At 37.3% G+C, this 27693-nt stretch overlaps 1 protein-coding gene across 1 annotated transcript in view; it reads left to right on the top strand.

Moving 5' to 3' along the window:
• Window positions 1-10600: 10600 nt before the first annotated feature.
• LOC117430198 (short transient receptor potential channel 5-like) overlaps window positions 10601-27693 on the top strand; it is an 81297-nt gene continuing 64204 nt past the window's right edge. The window contains exon 1 of the mRNA XM_034050007.3: window positions 10601-11143. The gene's annotated coding sequence lies outside the window, so the exon portion shown is untranslated. The remainder of the gene's footprint in view (window positions 11144-27693) is intronic.

The following is a 27693-nucleotide window of genomic DNA, read 5'->3' as shown; positions in this document are numbered from 1 at the left end:
GATACAAAAAACTTTTTTTTATTTTTCATCCACAGAACTTAAAAGCTTAGCAGGACTTGTAACCCAAATCTAAAATCCGTTTAGCTCTGAAAAAATGAGCTTAAGAGTTTTGCATGTAAATGAATAGCTATGCTCTGGTAACAGTGTGCTAGCTGGCATGCTGTTTACAGCAACCATGGAATCGCAGAATAAAATCTGAGAGGCTGTCAGGCTGTCAAGCTGTCTTGAAAAATGTAACTTCTGGAAAAGCATTTAATATCAAATAAAACTTGACAATATGACCTTCATGCAAAATAATCAATTGATGCTTGTGTCTCTTCTATCTCTTCTATTGCCTTGTACTTGAAACTTGGATAGGCATTCTGGCATTGGGTTTATGTGAAAAAATTGGCAAAACTTTGAGGCAGGATTGGAAGATGTCCTCCATTAATAACAGACATGATTGGAACACGACATGACATGACTATTAATTATGTTATCCAAAATTATGCTTTTTTTTCCATAGACCCAAATGTTAAAACCAGGTTGCCCGGCCAAGCTGAGGTACAGTGCTACATTCAAGCCAGCCATGGGCCAAAAAACAGGCCATAGTGACACGTCTACTTTTATACAAAAACATCACGTGATTGTAGCTTAGGCCAGTCAGTTTGTACAGGTTAGTGAGGTAAGGCCCCTAGAGTATAGTGCATTATGTCCAGCTTGGTTGGCAACTAATTGATTCATACTTAATTATAACTTTTGGGGGGGAGCATCATCTCTACAGTAAAATCAGAGAGCAGAGGTCAAAGTGGAGGGTGGAGGGTGGAGGGGGCTCTAATATTGTAGTTGAAATCTTGTAGCCAGGTGGGTGTAATAAAGGCTGGTTTAAAATATAGATGCTCACATCTGTGGGTTATTTTACAGCAACCTACTTAAAATAGCGCACACAGTGAGTATAACATTGGAAATCATCTTCCTTCTAATCTGTCAAATGCATACGGGTTCTGCAATCAGGATTTGTCTCTGAAATGGAACACAAAAGTTCTGTTTGCATGGCAGTCAGGAGGTTCACTTGAAGTAAAACGCTTGCATCCAGTTCATATGCAAAAATATTCAATTTGGCAAAGCTGTAGCAGTCTTGTTGCAATAAGCTTGCTGTCTCCATAGATGTATACTGAATTGTCTGCAACTACACTTTTCTGCACCCATGTGTTTTTGAGTAAACATGTATTTTTATAAACCCCAATATAAATCTGAATTTGTATCTGTCAGCAGAGATGTCTAGGGTTACAGAGATGAAAGTCCCAGAGCTTCACGATAAGAAGATTAGTCACTTCACAGGGTCTTCCTGCCCTACTGTTATCTGTTAATATGCAACCACCATAAAGAAGTGAATAGCTTCATCATGCAGAGATGCAGTAATCCAGCACCCAGGAGGGTTCTAAATGTGTGCACTGGAGGAATAAATGCACATGGCATATGAAACAAAAATAAATTGGCCAGCATCCCATTTTAATGTTTTATTTACAGCATGAAATAGTGCTTCTGCTCTGTCTGAAATCCTCCAAATGTGTTAAAACTGAGTGTTTAACACAGTATGGATGAGGTTCTCAAAGCTTACTCCAAGCTGTCATTAGCAAAACAAAAGTTTCTGGAAGGAATAAACAACATTAAAATGAATAAGAAAGCGGTTAAGATTCATAGTCAGTGAAACAGCAATAACTTTGTACAAAACAACTTGCAACTTGGTAGGAGGTCTGATAGAAGCGAGTTACACAGCTCTATTGAAAACATTTGGATCTTCCAATCTACTTATGATAAAGCACCCAGGGAGGCTGGAGTTATTATATGTTTTTAATGTATTTATGTATTCTTTGTTAAATGGTTTTGAGTTACAATTTTCTGTTTGCTGCCACCCCGGGATGACTTAAGGAGCTGTCTAAGTTATTAAAATGCTCATTAAAAATAAATAAATACAGTAATAAGTTTGATTCTGCTAGAAATTATTATACAGCAGTTCAGTGAGAGATAGGGCCCTAGAGAAGCTGCAGACTTGGAGACAGATGTGAGAGAGAGAGAGAGAGAGAGAGAGAGAGAGAGAGAGAGAGAGAGAGAGAGAGAGAGAGAGAGAGAGAGAGTTGTATCTATTTTGTTTGTGCCAGGCAGGAACTGCTTTAGAGTGACACAGAAAGTAATGGGACATGGCCCGAGCATGTAAAATTGTAAATAGTTATCTTCAGTGTTTCATGTTCTGTTTTGTTCAAAACAAAGTTGTGATTATGCTCAGTTGGTAAAAATGCTAAATAAACAGTTGTTTTTCACCCAGTTTGCTTCATCCCCCCCCCCCCCCCCCAACTTGTTCATTTCATATTGAAGTTCAATGGTGCAGTATATAGCAGTGACCAAAAATGATTTCTTTTGGAAAAGCGTTTTTTTTTTTAACTAATATTCTCATCTCTATTACATATGGTGTGCCTGATCCTGTTGCAACTTACATAATATTTGTGGCCTTTCATTTGATATATTGCATGCATGCAGCACAAACTATCCAGTAGTTAAACATACATAAATGAAAACAGTGAAAAACAGGTGGAAATAGGGCTGAGTGTAAAGAGTTCATGTGTAATTTTGTTGCATGATATAACCCTAAACCTAACCCTAACTCTAACCCTAACCCTAACCCTTCTGTACACTCATATATAATGTGCGTAATTAACATTGTAATTATGTGTAAGTATTTTAGAGACACTTACTGTAAAGTGTTACCAAGATTTATTTGAAGACCAGAGTTATGAGATCCTCTTTGGATCATTAAATATACCTAATTACAGCCTTTATGGAAATTAGTGTTTTTTTTATTTTTAATAGTGGTATTTCTTACATAGATATAATTCTTAGATTTGACATGAAACCCCAATAACAGACATTTTCAACACAAGCTCATATGCCAATGATGAGTATATGCAATCAAGGATAATCAGTTAAAAAGAGGGAGTGCTTCAGCAACAGTGCCTGCAGGAAAGGAGGATCCAACGCATGATGCTCTGCAGAGTACTGCTGTGCAGTATGTGCTGCTGCTAATGACACTGCCCCTTGTCAGCCAGCCTCAGTGAGACACTGCAGAAAATCCCATGAAAGTCACTCTTTACATTCTCATTGTAACAGCTGCACAATTTATTTCATGCAAGTATGTGCAGGCATGTGATATGGCATCTTGGGGTACGATTTTGCGCCCCACAGACAGGGAGCTTTGTGTGTTCAGAATCCCTGTTACTATTGGAAACGTACATTACTTAGGATTATATTTATGTGACCAGTAGCTTTCACAAGGATGCTACCCGACTAGTTTTGAATATTAATTTGTGTGCAGCAGACAAAGAAATGAAACCCATTTATAAAATGTGCAATGCATGTATGCAAATTAGAGTCCATGGAATCTGCTAGCCAGAAGTAGCTGCTGATGTCATTTTATTTATTTATTCTCCTTTTCCCGTTTTATGACGCTTATAATCCTTTTGAGTGGAATTGCTCCAATATTGAATTGTAATCCCTTTTCTCTGTTTAAGAATCTATGTCTGTAGAATCCTACTTCCCGATTGTTTTGGAGTACCGATTCTCAAAGAAATCTCTTGACACGCTGGCCTTTTAAACTATGCCGGCACCAATAGTAATACAATGATGTTAAAAACACATAGGTTGTTGATTCAGATAACATTTCCCACTGCATAACTTACAGTCTTCAATAGAGAAGGTGAGCATTAAGTTAGAGGTTTGGGGTGAATTGTGATTGAATGATCATGTAGGTGCTCCAGGAAGTTTGGATGTTCTTAGAGCACTTGACCAAACAGACAAAGTAAAAACAACACAGAACTAGAAACACTGAACAAGATTCTCTGCAGCACTTCATTTCTTCAAATAGAGATCTTAACGACATGAAGACAAACCCCTCAATATTTCAATTTGACTCACTATTACAAATACAACACTGGATAAGCATTCTTGCAGGGTTAGGGAGGAAAAACAGCTTTTATTTTTTTGGTTTGTCTCATCGCGCTCCAACAAGTCCAGGCTTGTTCCCTGCCTCCAGGGTCCAGCCTCATGATACTAGCCGTTGCTCAACTGACTTGACAGAGGAAGGGAGGTCAGCTATTGCTCTTCAGTCCTCCTGATCGTGAGTGGGTTGCTGTGGTGAGGCAGCGTTCAAATCAGGTAGAAAAATGAGGGTAAAAATATCTCAGAAACAAATAAATAAAATAATACTACATAGAGGATAAAACAAAAACTCTTGCATGTAATTTAATAATGTAATTGTATGTAAAAATAATGTGATATCTTGTAACAATTGTTACAGGACCAGTGCAGCTCCCTGTTCAGCATCCCTCACCAATGACTCCCTTTGCCTTCTAGCTTAGACAGGTAGCAATTAACCACTTTGAAAGATGATTGCTCTTACACATTTATGGAAAGCATCTAGCTGGTACATTCTAGCCCTGCTTTCCAGTCCATTAATCCAAATACTTATAAAAATAGAAGAAAAACACACTCAAGCATCTGCTTATAATGCACATATAAAATGTGACGTCATCCTGTGTGAACCCAGGCGACAGCAACATCGTAGAACAGCGTGAAAATTGAGGCCAAATAGACCCTTGCATATATGAAATGGGATGTCTTCTCTAGCAACCACTTCACCTAGTTTTGTATTATTGTCTCAAACTGAGCAAAAGCTAGTAAGTCTGGACCACGGTATCATTTTTATAATTCAGTTGCATAATAGAAATACAGTAAAATGGCCTGTTTTGGTTTTATTTATAGATGTTTTATACTGTATTTAGCTATCTTTCTCAATGACCAAATGGTAGCTTGTTAAAATGTCTCCTTGAAGAGGGCTCACATGGGAGGTATGAACAGAGGGTATTGATGGACAGGTGGGTCCCAGAGCTCCCATCCCTCAGGAAAGCTGGGACATGTTTGCCAGGTCACCTCAAACACACACAGCTCTTTAGGGGCCATGTAAAAGGTCACTAACTTGCAGTTCTGGAAGAGTACAGTCAGGCAAGGGGAGTCGGTCAAGAATCCCAATGGGAAAACTCAAAATTCAAAAATAAAAGCTTGCTTGATGAAAGTTAAAGTATGAAGGCACTGGTCTACTTGTTTTCTTTCTTTTTTTAATCATGTTTAGAATAAATCACTAGGCTAGGAGTCATTTTAATGTGCTAGAGGGACTGATATAAAATAGGAGGTCGTTTATTGGCAGTTTTCTGTTTTGAAATGAGTGAATGAATGAGTGTTTTGGAAATTGTGGATGCAATTTGATGTGGATTTAAACTGCATCATTAATATTTAACATGACAGGATGTCATTTTTATTATTCATTCCAGAATTATAATGTGAAAACCACATTTTTTGTTACTATTCAGTATTATTCAATTGTTATTTAAAAGACCTAGTATTATTTTCAGTTATCAGCACTGGAAGGTACAGTATGACCTTATTAGGTATGCATGTGAGTGTTCTAGAGTGTATTTATTTTTCATTTGCTTGACATCACAATTGCAGCTTCCGTACGTTTTGAATTCCGAGCTCCCCACAGCAATGGCAATATGAGTAAATTGTGAATTATGTGTGTGTAACTAAAATAAGCAATAATAATTCCTAATAATAATCTCTTGGTTTTTCATTATTTTTGCGTTGCCCAATTCGAACCATCGTGCATCCTCTCTAGGTTTAGCAGTGCCTGTCAGGGCAGAGTTTACTAGAGATTACTAGAATGAAATTGAACAGAAGCAGCACCATGTCAGCAGAGAGGGAACTGCGGGTCAGTCTGTGTAATTCAGAACAGCAGTGCAAGTCAGTAAAGGGCAGCAGGATCCAGGTCAGGCTGATGAACAGATAACTAGACCTCTGATGTCCTCATATTTAAAGGCACAGAAGCTTATTTTGTTTTCAATTTACGAAAGAGTTGTTTAGGTAATATTATCAGCTCTAACCCTATAGCATGACAGCACTAACACTAAGAAACCCAGCTGGCCTGATCCTGCAGCACACGGTTACTCCCCAACGCGCATTTATCAGTCCCCGGGTGTCGTTCAGCAGTAGTTTATTAGTGCGCTCAATTAAGTTACAGGCTTTTTCCCCCAGCACTGAAATATACTTGATCTCAGTGCCCCCGGGTAATTAAAGCTGCAATTGTCTCAAAGGTTTTTCCATTTCACTTACTGCAACACAGACCTTTTGTAATCTGTACTAAAGAAACTCAGGACAGCAACTATGGATGCTGTCAGAAAGATAAGCGTTCGTTTCGTGGCCTCAGTGTATTGTATTGTATTGTACTGTCATCTTACTTTGAGCAGGTGAGTCAGAGCTGCCTGCTCAATGATATTCAGATATTTTTTTTATAATAGAAAATGTACATTGTGTGAAGTGATGGCAATACATTTTTGGTAATATTTACAGCATTGTTAGCTCTATGTGCTTTAAAAATAAAACGTAAAGCACCTGAAAACACGCTGGAAACAAAGCAGGAATACCAAAAGTAAAAACTTGCCCAGTGAAAGGATAAGGGATCATGTTTTTTGCATCATGGTGCTTATTCTATCCCTGATGTAAACTCTAAAGGCACTGCCTGCACTATTTACATAATGCAATATTCTGAATTCCCAATCGTTCTGCTTCACTAAATAATATGTACAGCTTACACTTCTCAGGTCTCAATTTATACATGAAAGGGTTACAGAGGCAATGACAGTTAAGGGGTGGGTCTGCAGTATTACAAATTCAACATATGTAAAAATGCAGCTAAAGTTATTATTTTATGTAACATGATAGCTGGGAGTAAGAAGTACAGGACAGTATTATAATTACTCTCAGTGATCAATTTTGCAGTTAAACTAATTCATATTATTAATACTGGTATGCTGGCTTTTAGAATCTACACACTAAATACTACTGCTACAACTACTACGACTACTGCTATTACTACTACTACTACTACTACTACTAATAATAATAATAATAATAATAATATTACATCCCTATTATAAAAATCCTGCTGTTTATACCTGAACTGAAGTTAAAAACTTACATTGATCAAAAATAAGTCTGTAGTTTTTAAATGATGTCATCTTACAGGTACGATAGAGATGTAGAATGAATGGTTCTGAATGTCCTGGTCCCTACAGCAGCAGCGTAATAAAGACGATATTATCAAAGTAATGCTTACATGAAGTGTCTCTAATTACTGTGTATTTACATAGTAGTTACATATTATACCTATGTTCTTACACAACTGCTGTGCTATTATGCATAGTTACAATGTACTTAATGTGTAAATCTTTTTGCACAATTGTATCAGATAGGGGTTAGGGATAGAGTTAGGTTTAGGATTAGGGTTATATCATGCAAATTAAGTTAAGTACATAGTAACTATAAATAACAACATTGTAAGTATACATGTATTTACTAAGTAAGTAAACACACAGTAATTAGAGACATGAAATGGAAAGTGTTACTAAGATCTATACTGTAACTTCATAGTCACAATTATAAGCATGAGTGAGGTCCTGTTCAAAAGTTCACCCGCATTCTGTTACATTAGGTAATCTCATTAGTGTTTTGCTACTTTGAAAATAACAGGTAACTGTGTAAAATACAAATTAAAATCTTTTGCTTTTTTCGGGATATGTAGATTAGAAGTTGAAACCACTGCCTCCTTGTCCCTAACCATGTCCTGGGCTGTAGGTCACATGATTGACCTGATTGATCTGATTGACCGTTGGAGAAAGACACTGTTCCAAACATCTGTTTCGTCTTGGTTTCTTTTGTGATCCGGATTGTCTCAGAATTGAGTGTTTAAAGTGCTGAATGCAATGAAATGCTTCTTTGGGTTTGCCTTTCATCTCGAGACAAAGAGTTACAGAACAGAAGAGTGACAGAGAGAGTGGGAGAGAAGAAAAAGAGACAGGTTTTACTGCCACTGCTTTGTCAAAACTGAAATCATCTCATTATGCCAAGAAAGCCTGATTTGAATTTAAAAGACAGAGACAGAGAAGGAGGAGAGACAGAGAAAGAAGAAATAAAGAGAGTGACCTACAGAGAGGAAAAGAAAAAGAAAGAGAGAAACAAACCAAGGAAGAGGAAGGAGCAAACACAAAGAGGTAGAGAATAGTCAGGCGTCTATGGGAGCAGTAGTCCTGTCTTTCGAGGACATGGTAAAGGCCTTGAGAAGGACATACTGTGCTGCTTATCTTCTATAGAGCCTTTAACTCTGTAGTAGGACCCATATTACCAGACACACACAGAAACCCATCCTCACACAGACAGCTGAAGACACAGAAGCACACACAACAGTTTTGTATGTTTCGTATTGAAATGTTTGTGACTAGATCTTTTTTCATTGTGAAAATGCAAACACGTTCTATTAAAAAAACATTGCTATGCATAGACTACTAAATGTTTTAACATGGAAGTAGATTTAGATGAGGATAATTTACTAGAGGAATTTCAAAAAAAGGTAAAAAATATCAATTTTCATTATTGCCTACAGGGGAAATTATAACAAAACTCAGTAACATTTACTTTTGTCAGTCATAGGTTTCCACATCACTTAATATCGCTTTAGGAAATAAAATCAAATGATTACAAAGTTTACATGTCAGTCTGTTGAAATGTTTTGATATATGAAGTAGCACAATATATGTATTTGTACAATGACAGCTTTCATATATATATATATATATATATATATATATATATATATATATATATATATATATATATATATATATATATATATATATATATCATGTTGCACCTGTTGTAGTCAATGCAATACCCAATACTACATTTCACATTCCTCAGCAAAACAGGTACATTTGGGTTAGTCCCTCTGAAGGAATATAAAACAGTTTGACTGTGTGTTAGCCTAATACAATTTGGTATTGTCCATTTTAACAATCTAATTAGTGGCAGACCTTAATAGCGCCATCCTAAAGTTTACAAAACACCTTAATGTTACAGAACTAGAACCATGCAACTAGACTATACAATTCCAGGTTTCTTTGGCACCCAAATAGTTCATTAGGGATTGGAGTAAAGACAGTACAAATATCCTCTTGTGTTGTAACAAAAACAATGCACTAAAACTGCAGCTAGTATAGGAAGGCTGTAATTCCATCTTGGGGCTCTGGGGACATTGACAAACCTCTCATTGTGTATCATGTCACCGGTTGATGGGACTGCAGCCCTATTATAAACAGTTCGATGATGATGATGATTATTATTATTATTATTATTATTATTATTATTATTATTATTAGTGGTAGTAGTAATAGTAGTAGTAGTAGTAGTATAACTATCATGTTATGGAAACGTATGACTTTAGCTGCATTTCTGTCACTGCCTCTGTAACCCTTTCATGTATAAATTGAGACCTGAGAAGTGTAAGCTGTACATATTATTTAGTGAAGCAGAACGACTGGGAATTCAGAATACTGCATTATGTAAATGGGTGCAGGCAGTGCCTTTAGAGTTTACATCAGGGATAGAACACCCCTTATTTTCTGCTAAAATGTTCATTCTGTGTTTTTTCTGTCTCAGTTTAGATTCATGCAGAGTTTCAAAACAGGTGAGTGAAGCCTTCCACATTATTATTATTATTATTATTATTATTATTATTATGCATTCCGGCGCCTCCTTAAGACTCACCTCTTCAAACAGCACCTGTAGAAATCCTCTGTTTGTATCCTGGGACACTATCACCCTTCATTTAAATGTGCTTTATTTTGCTCTTATCTGCCCCCTATTTTACTGCATTTAATCCTGTACTTCAGAATGCTGTAATCTGCCAAGTGTTTAACCTGTAGTACTTTGTATTTAATCACATCCTGATGTAACTATCACTATTTAATCATATCCTGATGTAACTATCACTATTATCTGCTGTATTATTGAATTGTGGTTTGTCACACTTGTACTTTGCTTGAACAAAAGTTATTGTATTTCTTGCTCTTATTGTATTACTTGTATTGTAACACTTGAAATGTATTTGCTTACGATTGTAAGTCGCCCTGGATAAGGGCGTCTGCTAAGAAATATTCTTAGTAGTAGTAGTAGTTAAAAAAAGAAAAAGTAGCTTTTTTTCAGCTAAAGAAAATAGTGGGTGTTATGTCAGGGCTCAAAACATTATTATTATTATTATTATTATTATTATTATTATTATTATTATTATTATTATTATTATTAGTGTATTATTATTATTATTATTATTATTAATAATAATAATAATAATAATAATAATAATAATAATAATAATAATAATAATAATAAGCATCATCATACATAGTACATTAAAGGTATTTGTTGAATAAAGGAAAAAAAATAACAGATGAAATTAGACGAAACAGTGTGTGTCACTTGAAAAAACAAGGGGGTGAATTAAACAAAAAAGAAGAAAAAGGAATAAAAAAATGACAGCGAGACAGAGAAGAAACAGGGGTGTTAAATAATTGCATGCATGGTACAGTGATTTGAGAAGGAAAAGGACACTGAACCCCCCCCCCCCAAGCAGAACGGAGATGCATGTGGCAGGAGCCCCGACTCACTGAGGAAGGTCTGAAACGGACTCATCCCAGCCTGCCACACGGCTAACGAACTGCTCCATCAAAAACCATGACAACTGCAGCTTGCTGGCTGGACCGACAACAAGGCTTCGGAAACCAACCAAATCAATGGGAGGGAAACGATGGAGCGATTGTTTTCTAGATATTTACATCTGATGTAAATCTCTTTTTGGAGAGGGAGAATCCTAGCTAGAGGAAAACAAAAAGAAACAAAATGATTTTCTTTTGAAGCTGTGTCTTCATTTGCTGTTTTTTTCGGGGGAAAGTGCTGTTCTTCCTTGAATCATCAGGTCATTCTCTGTTGGAAAAGATGGTCTTTCTGTTTCTAGTCATCTCTTTCTGGTCTACGCTGAAGACTAGATGATTTTCTGCCAGGGATTCAAAAAAGATGTGGAGGGACTGGATTCTAACCAAGGGCATTTGGATCCGCAGCAGTTTTTCTTTTTTCCAATGCAATAATGCTGTGAGGTTTTGAGCTGGACAAATACAATTTACATACAAGCTGTGTCCCAAATAAGGACAGAGGAAAACATGTAAACAACCAGGTATGTTTGTGTGTTTTATTATTCATTTATTGCCATTTTAGTTCAAACAAAACTAACATTTATGCGGCCATTGTTGTCAATATTTTAACATTGTGTGCTGAAAATGAATTTAATATGGTCGTATTGAAGCCAAGTGTAATTTTGGAGTGTGTAAGGAATAAAATGCAATTTTCTCCATGGTAGAGGAAAAAAGTTGCATGTATTTTTTTTTATAGGGGAGCTGATTAAACAATGATAATTTACTTTGAATCATACTAAAAACTACCTACCCCCCGTTTGTATATGATTTATAGATTGCGCAACATGTATAAGTAAACCACACATTTTTGGGGGGTATACATTTAGGCAAATTTCCATCGAAAAGTCTCTCCTGAAAAGAGATCCTCTGATGTAGAAAGCCGTCTTAGTGAGACTTGAGCGAATCTTGATCTTGATGAGAATGAGATTCATCAAATATATATATATATATATATATATTTTTAAAGAACCTGATGCACCATATGCTCAAAATATATTAATAAGTAAATTCACACGTATCAGTGTTTATTGCAAATACAAATTCACAGCAGGGGTACGCACCTACATATTAAGATTTTAAGACCCCAAACACTTTGTTATCTTTTTGTATTAAGTAGACCCACGTTTTCAGTTCGCTGTTCACTGCCAGCCAGCCAGCCAGCATTCTTAAGACACTTTTCACAAAATCTGCGTGCTTCTTTGGAGCGCGAGGTCCTTCTCCTGCTGGATCACCTGCATTGTCTGTATTACTTGACAAACCAAGACATATTTACAGCTCCGTGTTTGACTTTTAGTGAACCATCCTTTCTGATAGTCGGGTGCTTTCATAAAACTGAGGTCCGCAAAAGCGCTTTCATGTGAAAGGATTAACTCCGCATTTTTACATTTTGGTCCGCATGCGGACCGGCGGACGAACGCGTAGCTTTAAGATAGGATATGAAATAGTTACAGTCTGAAGTGTGCGGGTTTAAACTGAATCAAATTAACTGACCTTAATTCTTACATCCTGATTTGCTGCCTTGTGTGCCTAAGGGAGACAAGTCAGGTTTTGTCCTAAATTATGCTTGCCGATAGGTTATGACATTGGTGTTTACAAACTGCTGATGAATTTTGCCTGTATCACTATAAACTATATAAATAAATTAGCTATTGTTTCCCAGTTACCAAACTTGGAATACAAAACAAAACCATGGAAATATATGCATTTAATGTGTTTTTATTTTTATTTAAGCATTGTCAAAAACTTTTAATGACATTGTCCACCAATGTGTTGCCGTTACATTTCAATAACACTAATAAACTACAATCATTTTAAACCAATAACTATGCATAACTACATTTTAGTTGTCTGTTATTGAATACCTTTTATTTTTAATTAAACTAGAAGAGGGACAAGTTCATATAATCAATATATCAGTGTAGATTACAAGTGGCTGCTTCTTGCTATCCCAGGATTCCCTGTACTGCTGAGCCCTCCCATGGTCTGCAATCATAATGTAGCCCAGAAGTCAATTTGCATAGTGTGATGTCCACAATAGAGCTTATGGACTTTAGACACTGGCAAAGGATTAGGACTAGAGTGAGAGAAGAGGCACAGTTTATGAACAAGCACCAATAAAATGCCAACCATCTTCTTTAATTACCACCAAATCCCTGAGAGTTTAACTGAGCTGGGATTTTGAACCTTGGACCTCCCCAACCTCAGATCCCCTTACAAGGTTGTTTAAGATATACCGCCTTATGAACAGTGAGATGCTTAGATGCAATACAATCCCTCACTACAGCTGCTGCCCCCCCCATGCAATATGTATGAAGTATGACTGCAATGTGATGCAGTTATTTTTTTTCTTTGTTTTTCTTTAGAAAATAAATGGTGCGTTCTTTTTGATATTGCACAAGAGTACTGTTGAGTAGATTTGATGTGTTGAAGCATGCTGAGAACTGCCCAAATCAGATGACAGCACAGGTGGGAATCAAATGCAACAAACACAGTAAACTGTGCTGCCAATGGGTTCAAGTGAAACAAATAACTAGTACTCTCCAGTGGTCTTTCTTTCCATTTTTCATAGGATAATTTCTTCTTTTTCCCAGGGTTGTATCTATGTGTATCAGATAGGACCTGACACCAGAAACCCTGTGTATTGAAATTGTGTTGAACAGAGTAGCTACTGCACTCGGTTACAATGAAGTAATACAGCCACAATGAGCCAGACTGCAATACAGGTACTGTAAGTACTTACTATTGCTGCAGTGATCTCCATAGCTATAAGACATGCAGCAGGAGTGAAATGAAACCATTGGTAACACTTCAGTTTTGATATCCATTATAATATAGAGATATATAGATAGCTTCATGAAATAATATATAACATGTAGCAAAACAGAATTTCAAATGGCATTTGGTGTTATTATTTCAAATCTTATTTCTAACTGTTAATAGCATATTTACATAACATATTTATAGATAATATATAACCAGTTATATATTCCTAAAGTGTGACTCAGTGTTGTCATAGTTGTTACGTAGCTTTTGTTGGCATGTTTATTTCACATTTGGTTCAGTAAATGCATATTACTGTTTGCCATCATTCATAAGAGCATGAAGAACATTTCCGAGAGAAAACCATGCGGTTCATTAATCCCAGTGATTCAGCATCACCATGGCTAGGTAAGTGATTCCATACCCACACCACTCTCTGTGTGAAGAAATATCTCCTATCCCATGTTCTAAGTCTATCTCCACTTCATTCTCAGCTGCTCCTCTGGTCTTGGCTTCTTTGATGAGTTTAAAGTATTGGCTTGGGCTAACTTTCTCAACTCCTTTTAAGAATTAAAATAGATGTATCAGTTTCCTCTTCAAAATTCATTTTCTGGGTCACAATGTCCTTTTTGTATTGCGGGAAGCAGAATTCAACACAGCTTTCTAAGTGCAGTCTCCCCAATGCATAATACAACCTCGTCATAACCTCCTTGGATTTCTATTCTGCACTTCACCATTCCCCATGCTTATGCATGTGTAAAGTTACCAGAAGTATAGAGCCTAATAAACTGTTGGGCAATTTTTTTTATCATGCTATTTACGCAGGTTGGCCTTGTATGTAGGTCTCCAGTGGTGCATTGAGATCTGCTTAGAATTACATATGCTGCCCTGGGATTGCAATGACAGCATGTCATCGATGACAGTCCCTCAATAGTCTCAGCACCAGATGGAAGGTTCTCAATGTTCCTCCTGATGAGCTGTGCTGTCGTTCAGGATTGAGCCGTGCTTTCAATGAGGGCTGCTCATCCGCAACGTGAGATATCCCAGGACAGAAGATGGGGGTTTGACAGGATGCAGCTACAGTAAGACTACGATACCAGTACCTAAGTATCTGAGGTGCCTTTACGACTATGAATGCCACGTCTCAGATACCCCAATCCTTCTGAGACCATTGCTAATATATTGCAAAAATATACAGACATGTTTCTTTTTCATAGTAGCTGGACTGTGTCCTGGAAACGATGACTGGATGACCCTGGGATGAATGAAATGTGCAGAAGTCTAGTCATATTATTATATCTGACCTTGACCTGGAAGTGAAAGATTACCTGTGTGACAACTGCATTTACTCTTTTGTTTGTGAGATACAGGGTTTAAATGATTTACATTTTCATAACCTGACATAATGTGAGCTTCACATTGCAATATTTACAGTACAGTACTGTCTACAAGAGCTATGCTGTGATGCACTGCTTCCACTCCATCTGTATTACTGCAGGTCTGCTGGTGATTTGATGTCATGAATCCCCCCATGGAATATTTCTATAACATACTGTAGTATGGTACATCCATTTTTTAAATTCTTTAAAATGAAAAAATGCATCTTGGCTTTCAGAAATACACATATGAGACCCACATAGTGAAGGGATGTGCATGTGACAGGCAGTTGTGATGCTGACCTTACAGATTCATACCCGTCGTTCAGGTGATGTTAAAAGCTCTAAAACCGCACCTGCAGATGAGCCTAGTGCACAGTGGTTAAGCCACTCGCTTGCAGTATGTGTTTCTCCGATTCGTGACCAGCCTCCATCCTATTGCCTGCACAGCAGGTGAGAGTTCTGCAATCCTTGTAAAAGGATATTACAAGTAGAGTGTTTAGGTGCTGTTGTTTTAGTAGGTGTTCTTTGCAGGGATTGGGTTCTGGGCCGGAGACGTCTGTTTCAGGCTGAATATCAAACAGTTGTATGAAGATGTCTGTGTCGAATGCCGTCCTCCGTTTCACAGGCTGTTTCAGAAAGCTTGTGGCATGCTGCCCTTGCTGGTTGTATTCTTCTGCTTTCAGCTTGCACACCATTGCTATTGATTTTGTGTCTCTCTTGTTTGTTCTGTTGTCTGCTCTCCAGCTTGTTAGATTTTCTCTCTCAGAGTAAGTGATCAGTAACGCACCCCGTCTCACCCGCAGTACGGTGTGGCTGATTGTGTCCCCACATGTTAATACATGACTGTGTCATAATGGACCAGAGAAGAAGGCAATTGTTACCAGGGGGCAACTTTTGGAAATGGATCTGACACCTTGTTACCCTGGGAGTGTGTATTTATAGTGTATGTTATATTATTACCAATATTATTGTTCCTAATGGTCTATTTCTTGCAGTTGTGAAATGTCCTAAAGGAATTTAGATCATTTGTATATGTGGTGCAGATAATCAATGGGCAGCTCAGTTTAACAGAGCACATTCGGCAACACTTTACATTAAGTGTCTCTAATTACATAGTAGTTAGTAAATACATATGTACTTACATATAGTTACAATGTCCCTAACGTGTAGATCTTTTTCAACGATATACGTAAGTAATTTTATCAGAAAAGTGCTAGGGTTGGAGGGGGTTAGGTTTAGAGTTAGGGATAGGGATAGGGTTAGTGTTAGGATTATGGTTATATCATGCAAAAAGATGTATACATTTAAGTGCAGCATAATAACATCATAATTATGGGTACGTACACATGTATTTACTAAGTAACTGCTATGTAAATACACAGTAATTAGAGACACAATGTAAAGTGTTACTGAATAGTCTAATCATAATATATGATAATGCCTGTGGTGCCTGGCTTATGGAACACCCTGTAAAGGGCAATACAGTGGTTATACCTCCATGTCACTGCTGTACTTAGAAACATAAGGAAGCAGCAATGCTACACTCAATTAAACCATTTCCAGCTTCCATAATTCACTTATTTGAGCTAGTGAACATACTGTTCCCTCAGTGTTGTTTTTTTCTCAGGCTAAGACAGTCTGTAATATTGTGTTTGTGTCATGAGTGTCGTTTGTGAGATCAGAAAGGGGGTGCTGTGTCAGATCTGGTCCTTCTTTACGGGCCTTTTGGGCCAATAGTTTCACTACCGGATTCATGATGACCCCGCCTTGACCCCAGCACAAAGTGACCAGCCTTTTGTTCTCCCAAACAAGGTAAAAATGGAAAGCAGTGTTTGGGTGGTTTAAGCTTCCAGCTCCCAGTGGACATCAGTGCATGTCACAAAACCACTATACAATTAGCACAGCCGTCAGCCTTTGGGGGACTGAATGGCAGATGGGGTGTTTGGGTCAGGACTTTAGCTTGCAGAGTTGATAGAGGGGAAGCTGTTGTCCCCTTTCTTTCATAAACACCACAATCACAATCCCTGTTTGTTTTTAATCATTCATAAAGAAAATTAGCGAGATATCTTTAAATACTAGATACTGTGTGAAGAGATATTTGTTTTCATAATAAAATTCGACTTTCAAATAATGGGTATTAACTCGCTGCTGAAATGCATGGTTCCAAGGAGACAAACACAAGGGTGGATATTCCTTCAACGCTTTTCAAATGGGGTCTTACTTTACCGTATATACTGTATTATATTGAGGCTATATCAATTATATAGCAACTGTATCTCTCAAATAAAATATGCACAAAGAATATGGGCAACACTTTACATTAAATGTCTCTAATTACTATGTATTTACATAGTATCTACATGGTAAATGCATGTGTACTTACACATAATTGCAATGTTATTATGCATAGTTACAATGTACTTAACGTTTTTTTTGCACGATATATGTATCAGAAAAGGGCTAGGTTAGGGTTAGGGTTAGTGTTACCAGAATATGTTCAGACACATTTTATAGCTTTGTGATGTATTTCTATCCTTTTTACAAATGGCTCTTGCCTCTATAGTTTTAACCAGCACTGCAGCAGAAATCTGAAACAGTGATATCAGACACCCAAGGTTTGAGGACCTGCTTCATTAATGGGAAGTCTCATGCAGATATACATTCTAAATGTATGCAGAATGCAATGAGTACCCTAAACAACTAGACTAAACAAATCAGCTTCACTTGTGTTTCGGAGCCCCTGCGACTGTGAGAGGTGACAGTAGCGGTTCGCCCTCACAGTGTACAATGGCCCTGTGAAAAGCATCAGATCCACACATAGTGGCAGTGAAATCTTTTATTAATCTTATTCAGGCTGAATTCATGAGAATTAAATTCAATGAGACAAGTCAGTTTTCCACAATGTAAGAGAAAAAGAAGAATCTTGGCCTTGACTTCTCTGTGGAGCCTTCCGGGCTTCTGTCACACCGTTACTGTGCAGCACGAGAGTGCAGTGGCACAGCGTGACAGGTACCTGCAGCTCAGCAGACAGAACATGCCAATACCTAGAACAAGAAAAGACAAACACACATTTCAGATATGTCATTTGTGTACTTACCTGTACTGTACATTTATAATTGAGATGAAAATCGGACATTTTCCCCAAGAAAAATGAATTACAATGTTATATATCTATCTCTATATATCTATCTATATCTATATCTATATCTATATCTATATCTATATCTATATTTATATCTATATCTATTATGATTCAGAACCTACATTTGTGCTGCTTGACCCTTCTAGGGTGATCTCATTTGTGCTCACAACACCTTGTGTAATGGGAATTGCAGTTCTGTGCACCGGACGTTGACCTCACGCATCACCGATTGATTTGAAGGCTCCCAGAATCATTACACATTGGGGAAGGGTGCTGTGAACAAAGGAGATCATGCAATGTACCGCAGGTGTGTCAATTGAACACGTCTGTGTCCTGTACAAAACAAGCAATACAGTAATCTGTTGAAACAGGATTTGTTGTGCTTTGTAGGTGCGCATCATTAATATCATCTTCTGGAGGCAACCAAGACTTTTTAGAGTTCTTATAAACTCCATCGAGACACACTGCACATGCATTCTGACTGTTAATAATAATAATAATAATAATAATAATAATAATAATAATAATAATAATAATAATAATAATAATACAGTATTTATTTCTTAGCAAACACCCTTACCCAGTTGTATACAAAACATACATATCAAGAATTACAGTACAATTAAGAGCAAGATACAAAATACAATGACTTCAGTCCTAATAAGAGCAAGTACAAAACCCAGTACGAGTTGATATCGGGGCAGTTCAAGAGCAGATAACAGTGTTGATAGTTACATCAGGGTTAGATATGAGTGCAAGTGAAATACTAGATACTACAGATTGGGTTAAGTGCAGGATTAAATATAGTAAAATAGGGAGCAGATAAGTGCAAGTTAAAGTGTATTAAAGACAGAGTGCTATATTGTCCAGAAGGGAAGAGTTGAGTTTTACAGGTGTTGTCTGAAGAGGTGTGTCTTGAGGTGACTGTTGCTTCATAGTGAGACTGGGAGCTCATAAAGAGCAAACCATTACATACAAAATACACTGTCAGGCCCCTTTATTAGGACCTGTACCTAATACCAGGTTGTGCTGCCATATATCAAGCATGGTCTGAAGCTTGTTAACCATGGAGAAATCAGGGCTGACCATGTTAATAGGTTTAACCATGATTCAAATATCTAGGTCTTGTTGGGATAATGTGAACAATGCTCCATTTGTTGCAAACTCAGTTGTGTGACACACTCTCAAATACTGTTGGCCTTTCCAGTGTAAATACTGCGTATTCTGTTGTGTTAGTTATGACAACAACTTAGCCATCTCGTATTGTGTGACAGTCAGTACCGTGACGCAGGTTCATTGCTGATAATTATCTAAATATGGTATTTGGGCATTGTAACTGTTTAGAGATTGACCTACCCTACTGTTAGCAGCAGTCACTAACAACAATTCAATAACCAGACCATCATTATTGCCACTCATAGTGAGATGCAGTATACGAAAATTATACTTTCCACTTTAACGCCTGACCTCCAGGTCGTAGTCACAGAAGACCAACTTTCTCACAATAGGAGTGGAACTGAGTAACTATAGCCCTGTGGTTTTCGCAAATACAAAAATAACATTAAATAAAACTAAATGCAACATATTGAACTAAATAAAATGGAAAATCATTATGAAGCAAACAAAGAATGACATTTTTAAATTGGGAGGTTTATACAAAAAAATACTTTAAATAAATACTTGCAATCGTAGTTTTCAAGGCTCAGCTGTTGCCGTAAACACGGCTTGAAGGGAAATGGAAGCTCTGTCTAGCACTTGTGTAAATGTATAATTTGGAGCAAGTCCAGCTTTGGAAATTAAAATTGTGATGGAAGAGAATAGATGTGTGTTTCTAAAATGCCTAAACCATGCTGTCACACGGCTGGCTGAGTGGTGCCGTCAGAACCAGAAGATAAATAACACACAGGACAGATGAACTGAAATGATGAAGACGCTTGTTTGCACCAGTTTATTATAAATAAAAAGGTTTTAACAAAACACAGGACACGGCACTTTACGCCAAAATAAACAGACAAACAAAACGGACTAACATTAACAAACGGTGGACGGACAGACACACAAACACGGTGAGTTTAAATAAACAAATACTTATGATTTTAGTTTACTTTCTTTTACTTTCCTCTCCACAGTCGTTCTCCACTCTCGAACACACAACCCCGAGTGAGTAAAACGTGCATCTATATATACTGTTGTGCCGGGATTCAATTACTAATTAATTATTCACTTGAATCCCAGCACGTGAATTAATTATGTGCAACCTCGTGCTCACATATTATATACTTTAAATGCACGTGAAGTGATGTGCAATCCCGTGCCTAAATACAACTATACATTTTAAATCACACGTGAAACACAGACCCGTTTATATCCCGTGTACCAATGCCTATACACCAACATTAACACAGCACACGTAACATATAACACAGAAATGCACACAGGGGCGTGGCACATTGCCACACATGCAAAACAATTAAACAGTGCTGCAAAGAATGAGCATGAGGGGATGTATGCAGATGATGGTGACAAAATAATGCTGTGGAGATTTTGCAACTGTTGGCTTGAATGGAGTCAAAAGATACTGTTGTTAAGCATTAGCTGTGTATTCCTTTTGGGGAAAATATGGCTTGTTTGCTTGTATTTTGTATTACTATGCAAATTCTTTGTTTTACTTCAAGCGGTGCGAACTTTGCACTGGAGCAAATGCTTCTTTTGGTTTTGAATGAATTTTAATGAATAAATCTGCTTTGCTTAGTGTTTGAATACTGAGAAACCCCAAGCTTGTATACTGAAGCCCTGCTTCAGTGCAATGGGATTGCAAGACTTCACGTATGTTACTGTTACTGCTGCTAATGAGAAATTATGGTAACTAAATGATTTTTCTGTGCTAGGTCTGTTTATGTCAAAATGTTTTTAAAAAAGAGGATAATATTTAATAAAAAAATATGTATATATGTAAAACATGATGTATACTTTGTTTTTATTTATATACATCTATTTGAGTTATGTTATGAATGTGTATCTGTAATAACATTTTTTTTTAAATTAGCGGATAAAACGAAATAAAACTACATTTGTAAAAAATAAAACTGAAAATTATATATATATATATATATATATATATATATATATATATATATATATATATATAAAAATCACGGGGCTCTATGAATAACCTGTACGGATACACTTTTGTACAGTTCCTGAGTTACAAACTTGGTTTCAAAAGATCAAGATAAATGTCCCAAATATTTAGTGGAACTTGATAAATGAACTGATGTGTAAATACAATGGACAATAGAATTCACTTGAAATGACATCAGTATATTGATACAGTATACAGCTTCTTGCCAGCTGGGACTAGTGAGTCAATCTCCTGATAGACATTTCAATTTGTAAGCACCCCACATAAATAAAGCTAGAGGCAGCTGTAAAGACATATAAGGGGGAGGGGAGGTTATGCTGATGCTAGCACAAGCACTGTTGGCTGACTGGAATACTGTGAACTTATACCCTGAGGGAAGTGGGGTAGCTCTGGGGTTGTCTCTCCTCCAGAGATATGCTTAACATTCACTGTTTCTATTGCAGTACTGTAGCTCAGAAAAGAGGTTATGACAGCCATCAACAATCCATCCTCTGTTTACACCTTGCTCAGAGAAGGAGGAGAACTGATTCTCCGATATGGAAGAAAAGTTAGAAGTTAGTTACAAACTTGGTTCCTATACATTGTTAAGGAAGTTATACAAAGATGATGTCTTCCATCTTTCACAGTGATTTCAGTTTTGTACAGTTGCAGTCAAGTTGGAACCATAAGAAGATATCCCTGAGAACCTGTCCTTTGATCTCCCATCACCAGGCTCCATTCTAAGAACCTGTCCTTTGATCTCCCATCACCAGACTCCATTCTAAGAACCTGTCCATTGATCTGCCATCACCAGGCTCCATTCTATTCTCTACAGACAAGGTATCTGCTTTTTTCTTGAACAGTAACCTGGCAGTCACTAAATTCATAAATATTAAAGAGTTCTCATTCTTGAGTATAAATGTTAGCTGAACAGAAGCGCAAGGAGGTCCGGCTCAGTTACTTCAAACACCAGCCCCAACACATCAGTCTAATTAGGGAGTCCAACATCTGTCACCTAGCCTGCTTCACACAGGACTGTCCCAATACAGAGGAAGGGGGCTGATCAAAGAGTTCACTGTCACCTATCCTTCTTCACACAGGAGAGCTCAGAGCTTATACCTTACACAGCACCCTATTTTTATTTTATAATATAGTATAGCTCATTTTTATGTGACGTCATTTATATCTCTATCTATCTATAGTGATATTTCTGTAATACAGATGTGATGAAGCCATTTGAAAATTCTTTGCATCTGAAAATCTGTATCAGGTGGTAATGATGTCATAATATGATGATGTACAGTAGCTACCCTTCTAAAAGTGTACCAAAGTAAAAGCATAGCAAAGTATAATAAAGCACAGTGAAAGCATAGTAAAGCACAGGCAAGCATTGTAAAGAATAGCGAGTTGTGGAAAAGCATATTAAAAAACATGGCAAATCAAGGAAAGCTATGGTGAATGCATCGTACAAATATGGTAAAGGTGCAAAAATAACAATGCAGAAATACAGTGATTCATTTCATGAGGGTATACTGTTTAATTATTCCTATTTCACTCTAAATAATGAAAATATATCGTATAGAGTGCTGTAAGATAGAAACTGATGTTTCCCGCTCTGACAGTGTGGATGTGAGCTGGTATCGTGTAGCACCCTGCATGATATGCATTACAGAGATTCTACATCTGGGTCAGTTGCAGTATGGTTAAAAATGTGTAATTATAATGTGTAATGTAGTAATTCTTTACTTTAGGGTATACACAGGGACATGCAAAAGCGTTTTTGTTCCAATTTGCACAAGTGCTTTAATCTGTTTTGTAAACTAATATAAATGTACATTTCATTTATGTGAAAAGGAATGGAAACAAGCAAAATCAATCCGAACAAGGTTTGTTCTTGTGAGCTAAATAGTCGAATCGCCGTATGTTTTAGAAAAAAAATTATGCTTTCCTGCACATTTAAACAGAGCTCTGATCATTACAGTGAAGGAGAGCCTCTGTGATTAATGGCAGATTCTTTACAGATGTGCACAGCACAGATCAATAGACACCAGCATCTGTGAAGCTGCAAACAGTGGCTTTCACTGGGGTCTGGACAGCCAGCATCACCCTCATCATGGAGGGTGTGCAGTGCTGCACACAAGCCCCTCCTGGTGCTGACATGTGGGATGAACAGGCTGGCTCTCAAGAGGCATAATTGGGGTACATTTGCCATCCAGCAGATTGGAGACTATAGTGATACCAAAAATGTTTAAAATGTCCCTAGTTTTCTAAAATATTGTTGAGGTTCAATGGTGTAATTCCCCATATCTAAGTGTTTTACTGTGCATGTATTTATAAGTTATTAGAAAACAATTCAGTACCATCAGCCAATCAGCTTCCAGCTCTAGCAGGCTTCTTTCAGATGGTATATTCCCACTGCTACGTCACGGCATCAACTGTGAATCAAATTTAAAATCAATCCGCACAAGTGCCGGCTTTTTCATTTTTATTTGCTTTAATGAAAGCTCTGTTCACATCTATTGGACAGCAAATACCAAACAAGACACATTTGGTCCAAAATTATTTTATTATCCACCAAAACCAGCCAATCAATACTTTGCACCGAAGAAAGCAGCCAGTCCTGAAAATGCAACCGCCGAATCAGTATATCACAACCTGTCAGCTCGACAGGAGCTCAGACAGTATCTTTCAACAACAGCAAACCGAGACACGGACAGTTCAGTAATATTGCTCTATTCAGATATCTGGCACTGTCCAGATAAACTATAAGCAACTCTTACAAGTAAAAAGTTAATGTTTAATAATGTTCTTTTTTTCTCTAATCATGTATGTGACAAAACATGTGTTTGAGACCTACTGTATATAGCAAATGGAAATGCACAGCAGCTCTGTTTTATATAATTCTTTTGTTGGCTCCAACAACTTTAGAGAAGTTCTATATTCCATTTCTTTCCTTTTATTCGATTGATTAACAAGATCACTGGTCCTCGTTCACTGTGTTTTCTTTAACACAAGGACAGAGATAACGTTGCTAGTGCTAACAAGCTGTAAGAAGGTGGATTTTAAAGCCTTGGTTAGCACTCCTTGAAGGCTTAGAAGCTTCAATTAGTTTTCTGAGTGACAATTTAAAAAGCTTTCACAGAGGGCTACTAAAATCAAATGTACTAGTGTTAAAACATAGAAGGGAACTAGAGGACTGAATAACCTGCATTTATCAGCCTCTTAAGACTTTCAGAGCACCTTGAATCTTGCTATTCTGGTGTGAGATCCTGGTTATGAAAGAGAGTCATTTCATGGAAGTTGTATTCAGTAAAAGAAAATTGAGCAGCTGCAGGTTATGGATCTCATGTGCAAATCCTGCTGGACATACACGGCCTGGCTACTTTATTAGGATCCGATTGGATCTGGCATCGCCTGGTGTGGGGCATGTTCTCCTGGTGTATCCTGAGTCCCTTGATTACTCTGGAAGGCTGATGTTATGCATCGCCCTGTAGAATTAACTAATTTTGCTTCATAAAGTTGAACGAAACCTGCTGAATAATGTTCATATTGAATTACACACCGCTTTGTAGTTTTCCATATAGGCCAAGTTAATGAAAAACTTAAAAAATGTGATATGAAATACTGTACTGCTATTATGGCTTCTGGTAGACTTTTGCAATATTATTTTGTAGTTTCTTTGATTGCATGATGTTAAATGAAATATCTAAATTATGTTCATATATTTTATTTATTTTTTTAATTATGTCTCAATCCTAAACTTCGAGGTGATGAATCTGTCTTAACATTTAAAGTTTTTTTTTACTCAAGTCTACAAAGTGCTCTTATCAGTCTACGCATCAATATACTGGCACTGAACTACACAGTGAAGGATATTTAGCAAGACAGTTTTGACAGCACTTAGCAATGCTCTCACAGTTTTCCAATTCGGCTACACTGACTGCGCGCATTTCTATCTTTAAATATTTGTTTTTCGTAAACATATTATGCATGCTTTTTCACATTTATGCAGTTCAAGCGGAAATGAATGTGGTGGTTTTAACGTCCGCTCGGGCACGAGGGCAGTCCAAATCACAAAGTAAACACAATTCGTCAGCTTTCAGCATAGTTGTCATCCTCTGCTTGAGAGAGACCTAGGGGCTTGTTTCTAAACCAATTCGCTAGAACGACATCGTTAAAGTCTACAGGTCAGGAGCGATTCTATATAAAGTTGCTCACATTACTTGATTGTATTACCTGTCGTATTCCACTGACACCTGCTTACCTGCCTTATAAATACGGCAGGTGGGTCACAGTCATTTCCCTCTTGCACTTTGAGAAACATGGCTGTGCGCAACATCTTTGACTTGGTTTCTCATCAAGAAATGACAGCGAAGTAGCGCTTGAAGAGTGCTGGTACGTGACAGACGTCCCCAGTATTTCAATGACCCTCTCCCTCTTCTTCTGCTGAGAGTGTACCAGGGTGGGGGCCTCTGCCTGTTTTGTCACAGTCACGTCTCATTGCTGCTGTTTTTTTTGTGTCAAGCTGCTCTAATTTGTCCACTTTTTTGCTTGCTCCCATTTTATGGCCCTCCTTTCGCTAGCAGTGCTCATTTTATGTGCAATTAAAGTCCATTTCATCCTCTGATGAAAATGTTACATGGCTGTTACTTTTACAAAATAATATTTACTTGATCAATTCTGCTTCTTCTAGCAGTATCTATAAGTTAGCTCTGCTATAATGCATTCTTTTTGTTGCTGTTTGGGCATATGCCATTATTGACTTAACAGCGAGGAAGTTCTGGTGAGCAATTAAAATGTCAATTTTGCACTAAGCCCTGGTTAATTGTATTCTGCGCATCATCAGTGTGTGTTTTCTGTGGAACATTTGAACCCATTAGGAATTGTCCATGTGACTCTTTTGTTTAGAGCCCAGGCATTGCACCTTCAATCTGAGAAACTGTTTGAGATACAGACTTTGGATTTGAGTTGTATAAACAAAACAAACATTCCCCTCTGACTTTGACCTGGAAGACCACTGCAATACTGCTGTCATGTGACTTTTTCAGTTTCTGGATAACCAAAAGCTTTCCGATATCGGGCTTGTGTTACACCTGCGGTGAGTAAACCACCACACCGGTGAGTATAGGTCAGGGATTTATTTTCGTTGTTTATTTGCAGGGCCCAACTTCGTAGCACTTTTTTTTTTATTTAGAACTTTGAAAAGCCCACAAATACATTTGGGTTACTCACGATCGATAAGCACAGCAGTAGGTCGAGGTCAGCATTGAGGGCAAACTCCTTTTACTTTGGCATTTTGGTGTTCATTTTTATTTATTTTTCACAGCGTCTCCACTTCCATCAGCTTCTTTCTCCCTTTCTCTCCAGCTGCGATCTACCCCTCGCGCAATTTCTCTCCCTGCTTTTGTGCCTACTCTGTAGTGATCTGCCCCCTAGTGTTTGGAGTCCAGCACTTGCAGTAAGTTAAGATGACAGATATGGACTTCAAATCGATACATGCGATATCAGTGTTCTAGAATTGTCACTGCCAAGTTTGATTATCTAGATTGTCTTTATTTTGCTGTTGGATATTCAACACCTCAGATCTCACAAACTATTGTGATGTATTCCAGTGAGTTGCTCGCTCGGGCTGAAACAGATTATTTTCTGCCAAGTCTCTGCTCATTTTGGCAGCATTCACATTCACTGTGCCACAGAGGTTGTTTAGTTTTTATAAAACACTGATGTCTTGCTATGGTTAGAAACAAAATGCTTCAGGCGATTCCAACACTCTTTAACCTAAAGCCTTTTCAAAAGCAGAGGGGATTTTAAATGTAGGTGTGTGAGCTGTCCTTGACAGTACCAGTATGTATTTTAGCAGTTGAGAATTGTGCTGTAAGCTACTGCACTACCCTGCCCTATAACTTGGGAGAGAAACAGTAATATCGCCTCAAAACATGGTCAAAAGCCAACTTTAAAACTTTATTTTCTAATTTTTTTTTTTACTTCAATAAGAACAAATGCAAGCAGCATAAAAAAACTTGCTTATATAATATGCTGAGTATATTTATTTATTTATTTACATTTTTATAGCGCTTTTACATTTATAAAACATATTATTCATCTTCCACAATCATAGCATTTACATAACATTCAAACAGTATAATAAAAATATATATACACATATACACACATAGATAAATCTACCTACAAACACACATCCATACATAATAATAATAATAATAATAATAATAATAATAATAATAATAATAATAATAATAATGCAATATAGAAGTTACATTAAAACCAACTAAGACAAGAAAGCCATTTTATAAAAGTAAGTTTTCAGTCTTGACTTAAAAATGTAATGGTCCCAGCTTCCCTGACAGATGCAGGCAGAGCATTCCATAATCTAGGAGCTTTACAAGAAAAAGCCCTCCCTCCCATGGTGACCCTAGGAATAACCAGTAGCCCCGCATCCTGTGATCTCAGAGTGCGATTCAGAGCATATGGGGTCAGTAACTTCTGCAAATAACTGGGTGCTAATCCATACAGGGCTTTATAAGTTAACAACAAAATCTTAAAATCAATTTTTTACTCCACAGGGAGCCTGCGCAAATAGGCCAAAACGGGGTAATATGTTCACTTTTC

This window comes from Acipenser ruthenus, chromosome 26, assembly GCF_902713425.1.
Source record: "Acipenser ruthenus chromosome 26, fAciRut3.2 maternal haplotype, whole genome shotgun sequence".
Taxonomy (NCBI): Eukaryota; Metazoa; Chordata; class Actinopteri; order Acipenseriformes; family Acipenseridae; genus Acipenser; species Acipenser ruthenus.
The sequence above is the reverse complement of the archived record's forward strand: the minus strand, read 5'-3'. Positions and strand labels throughout refer to the sequence as shown.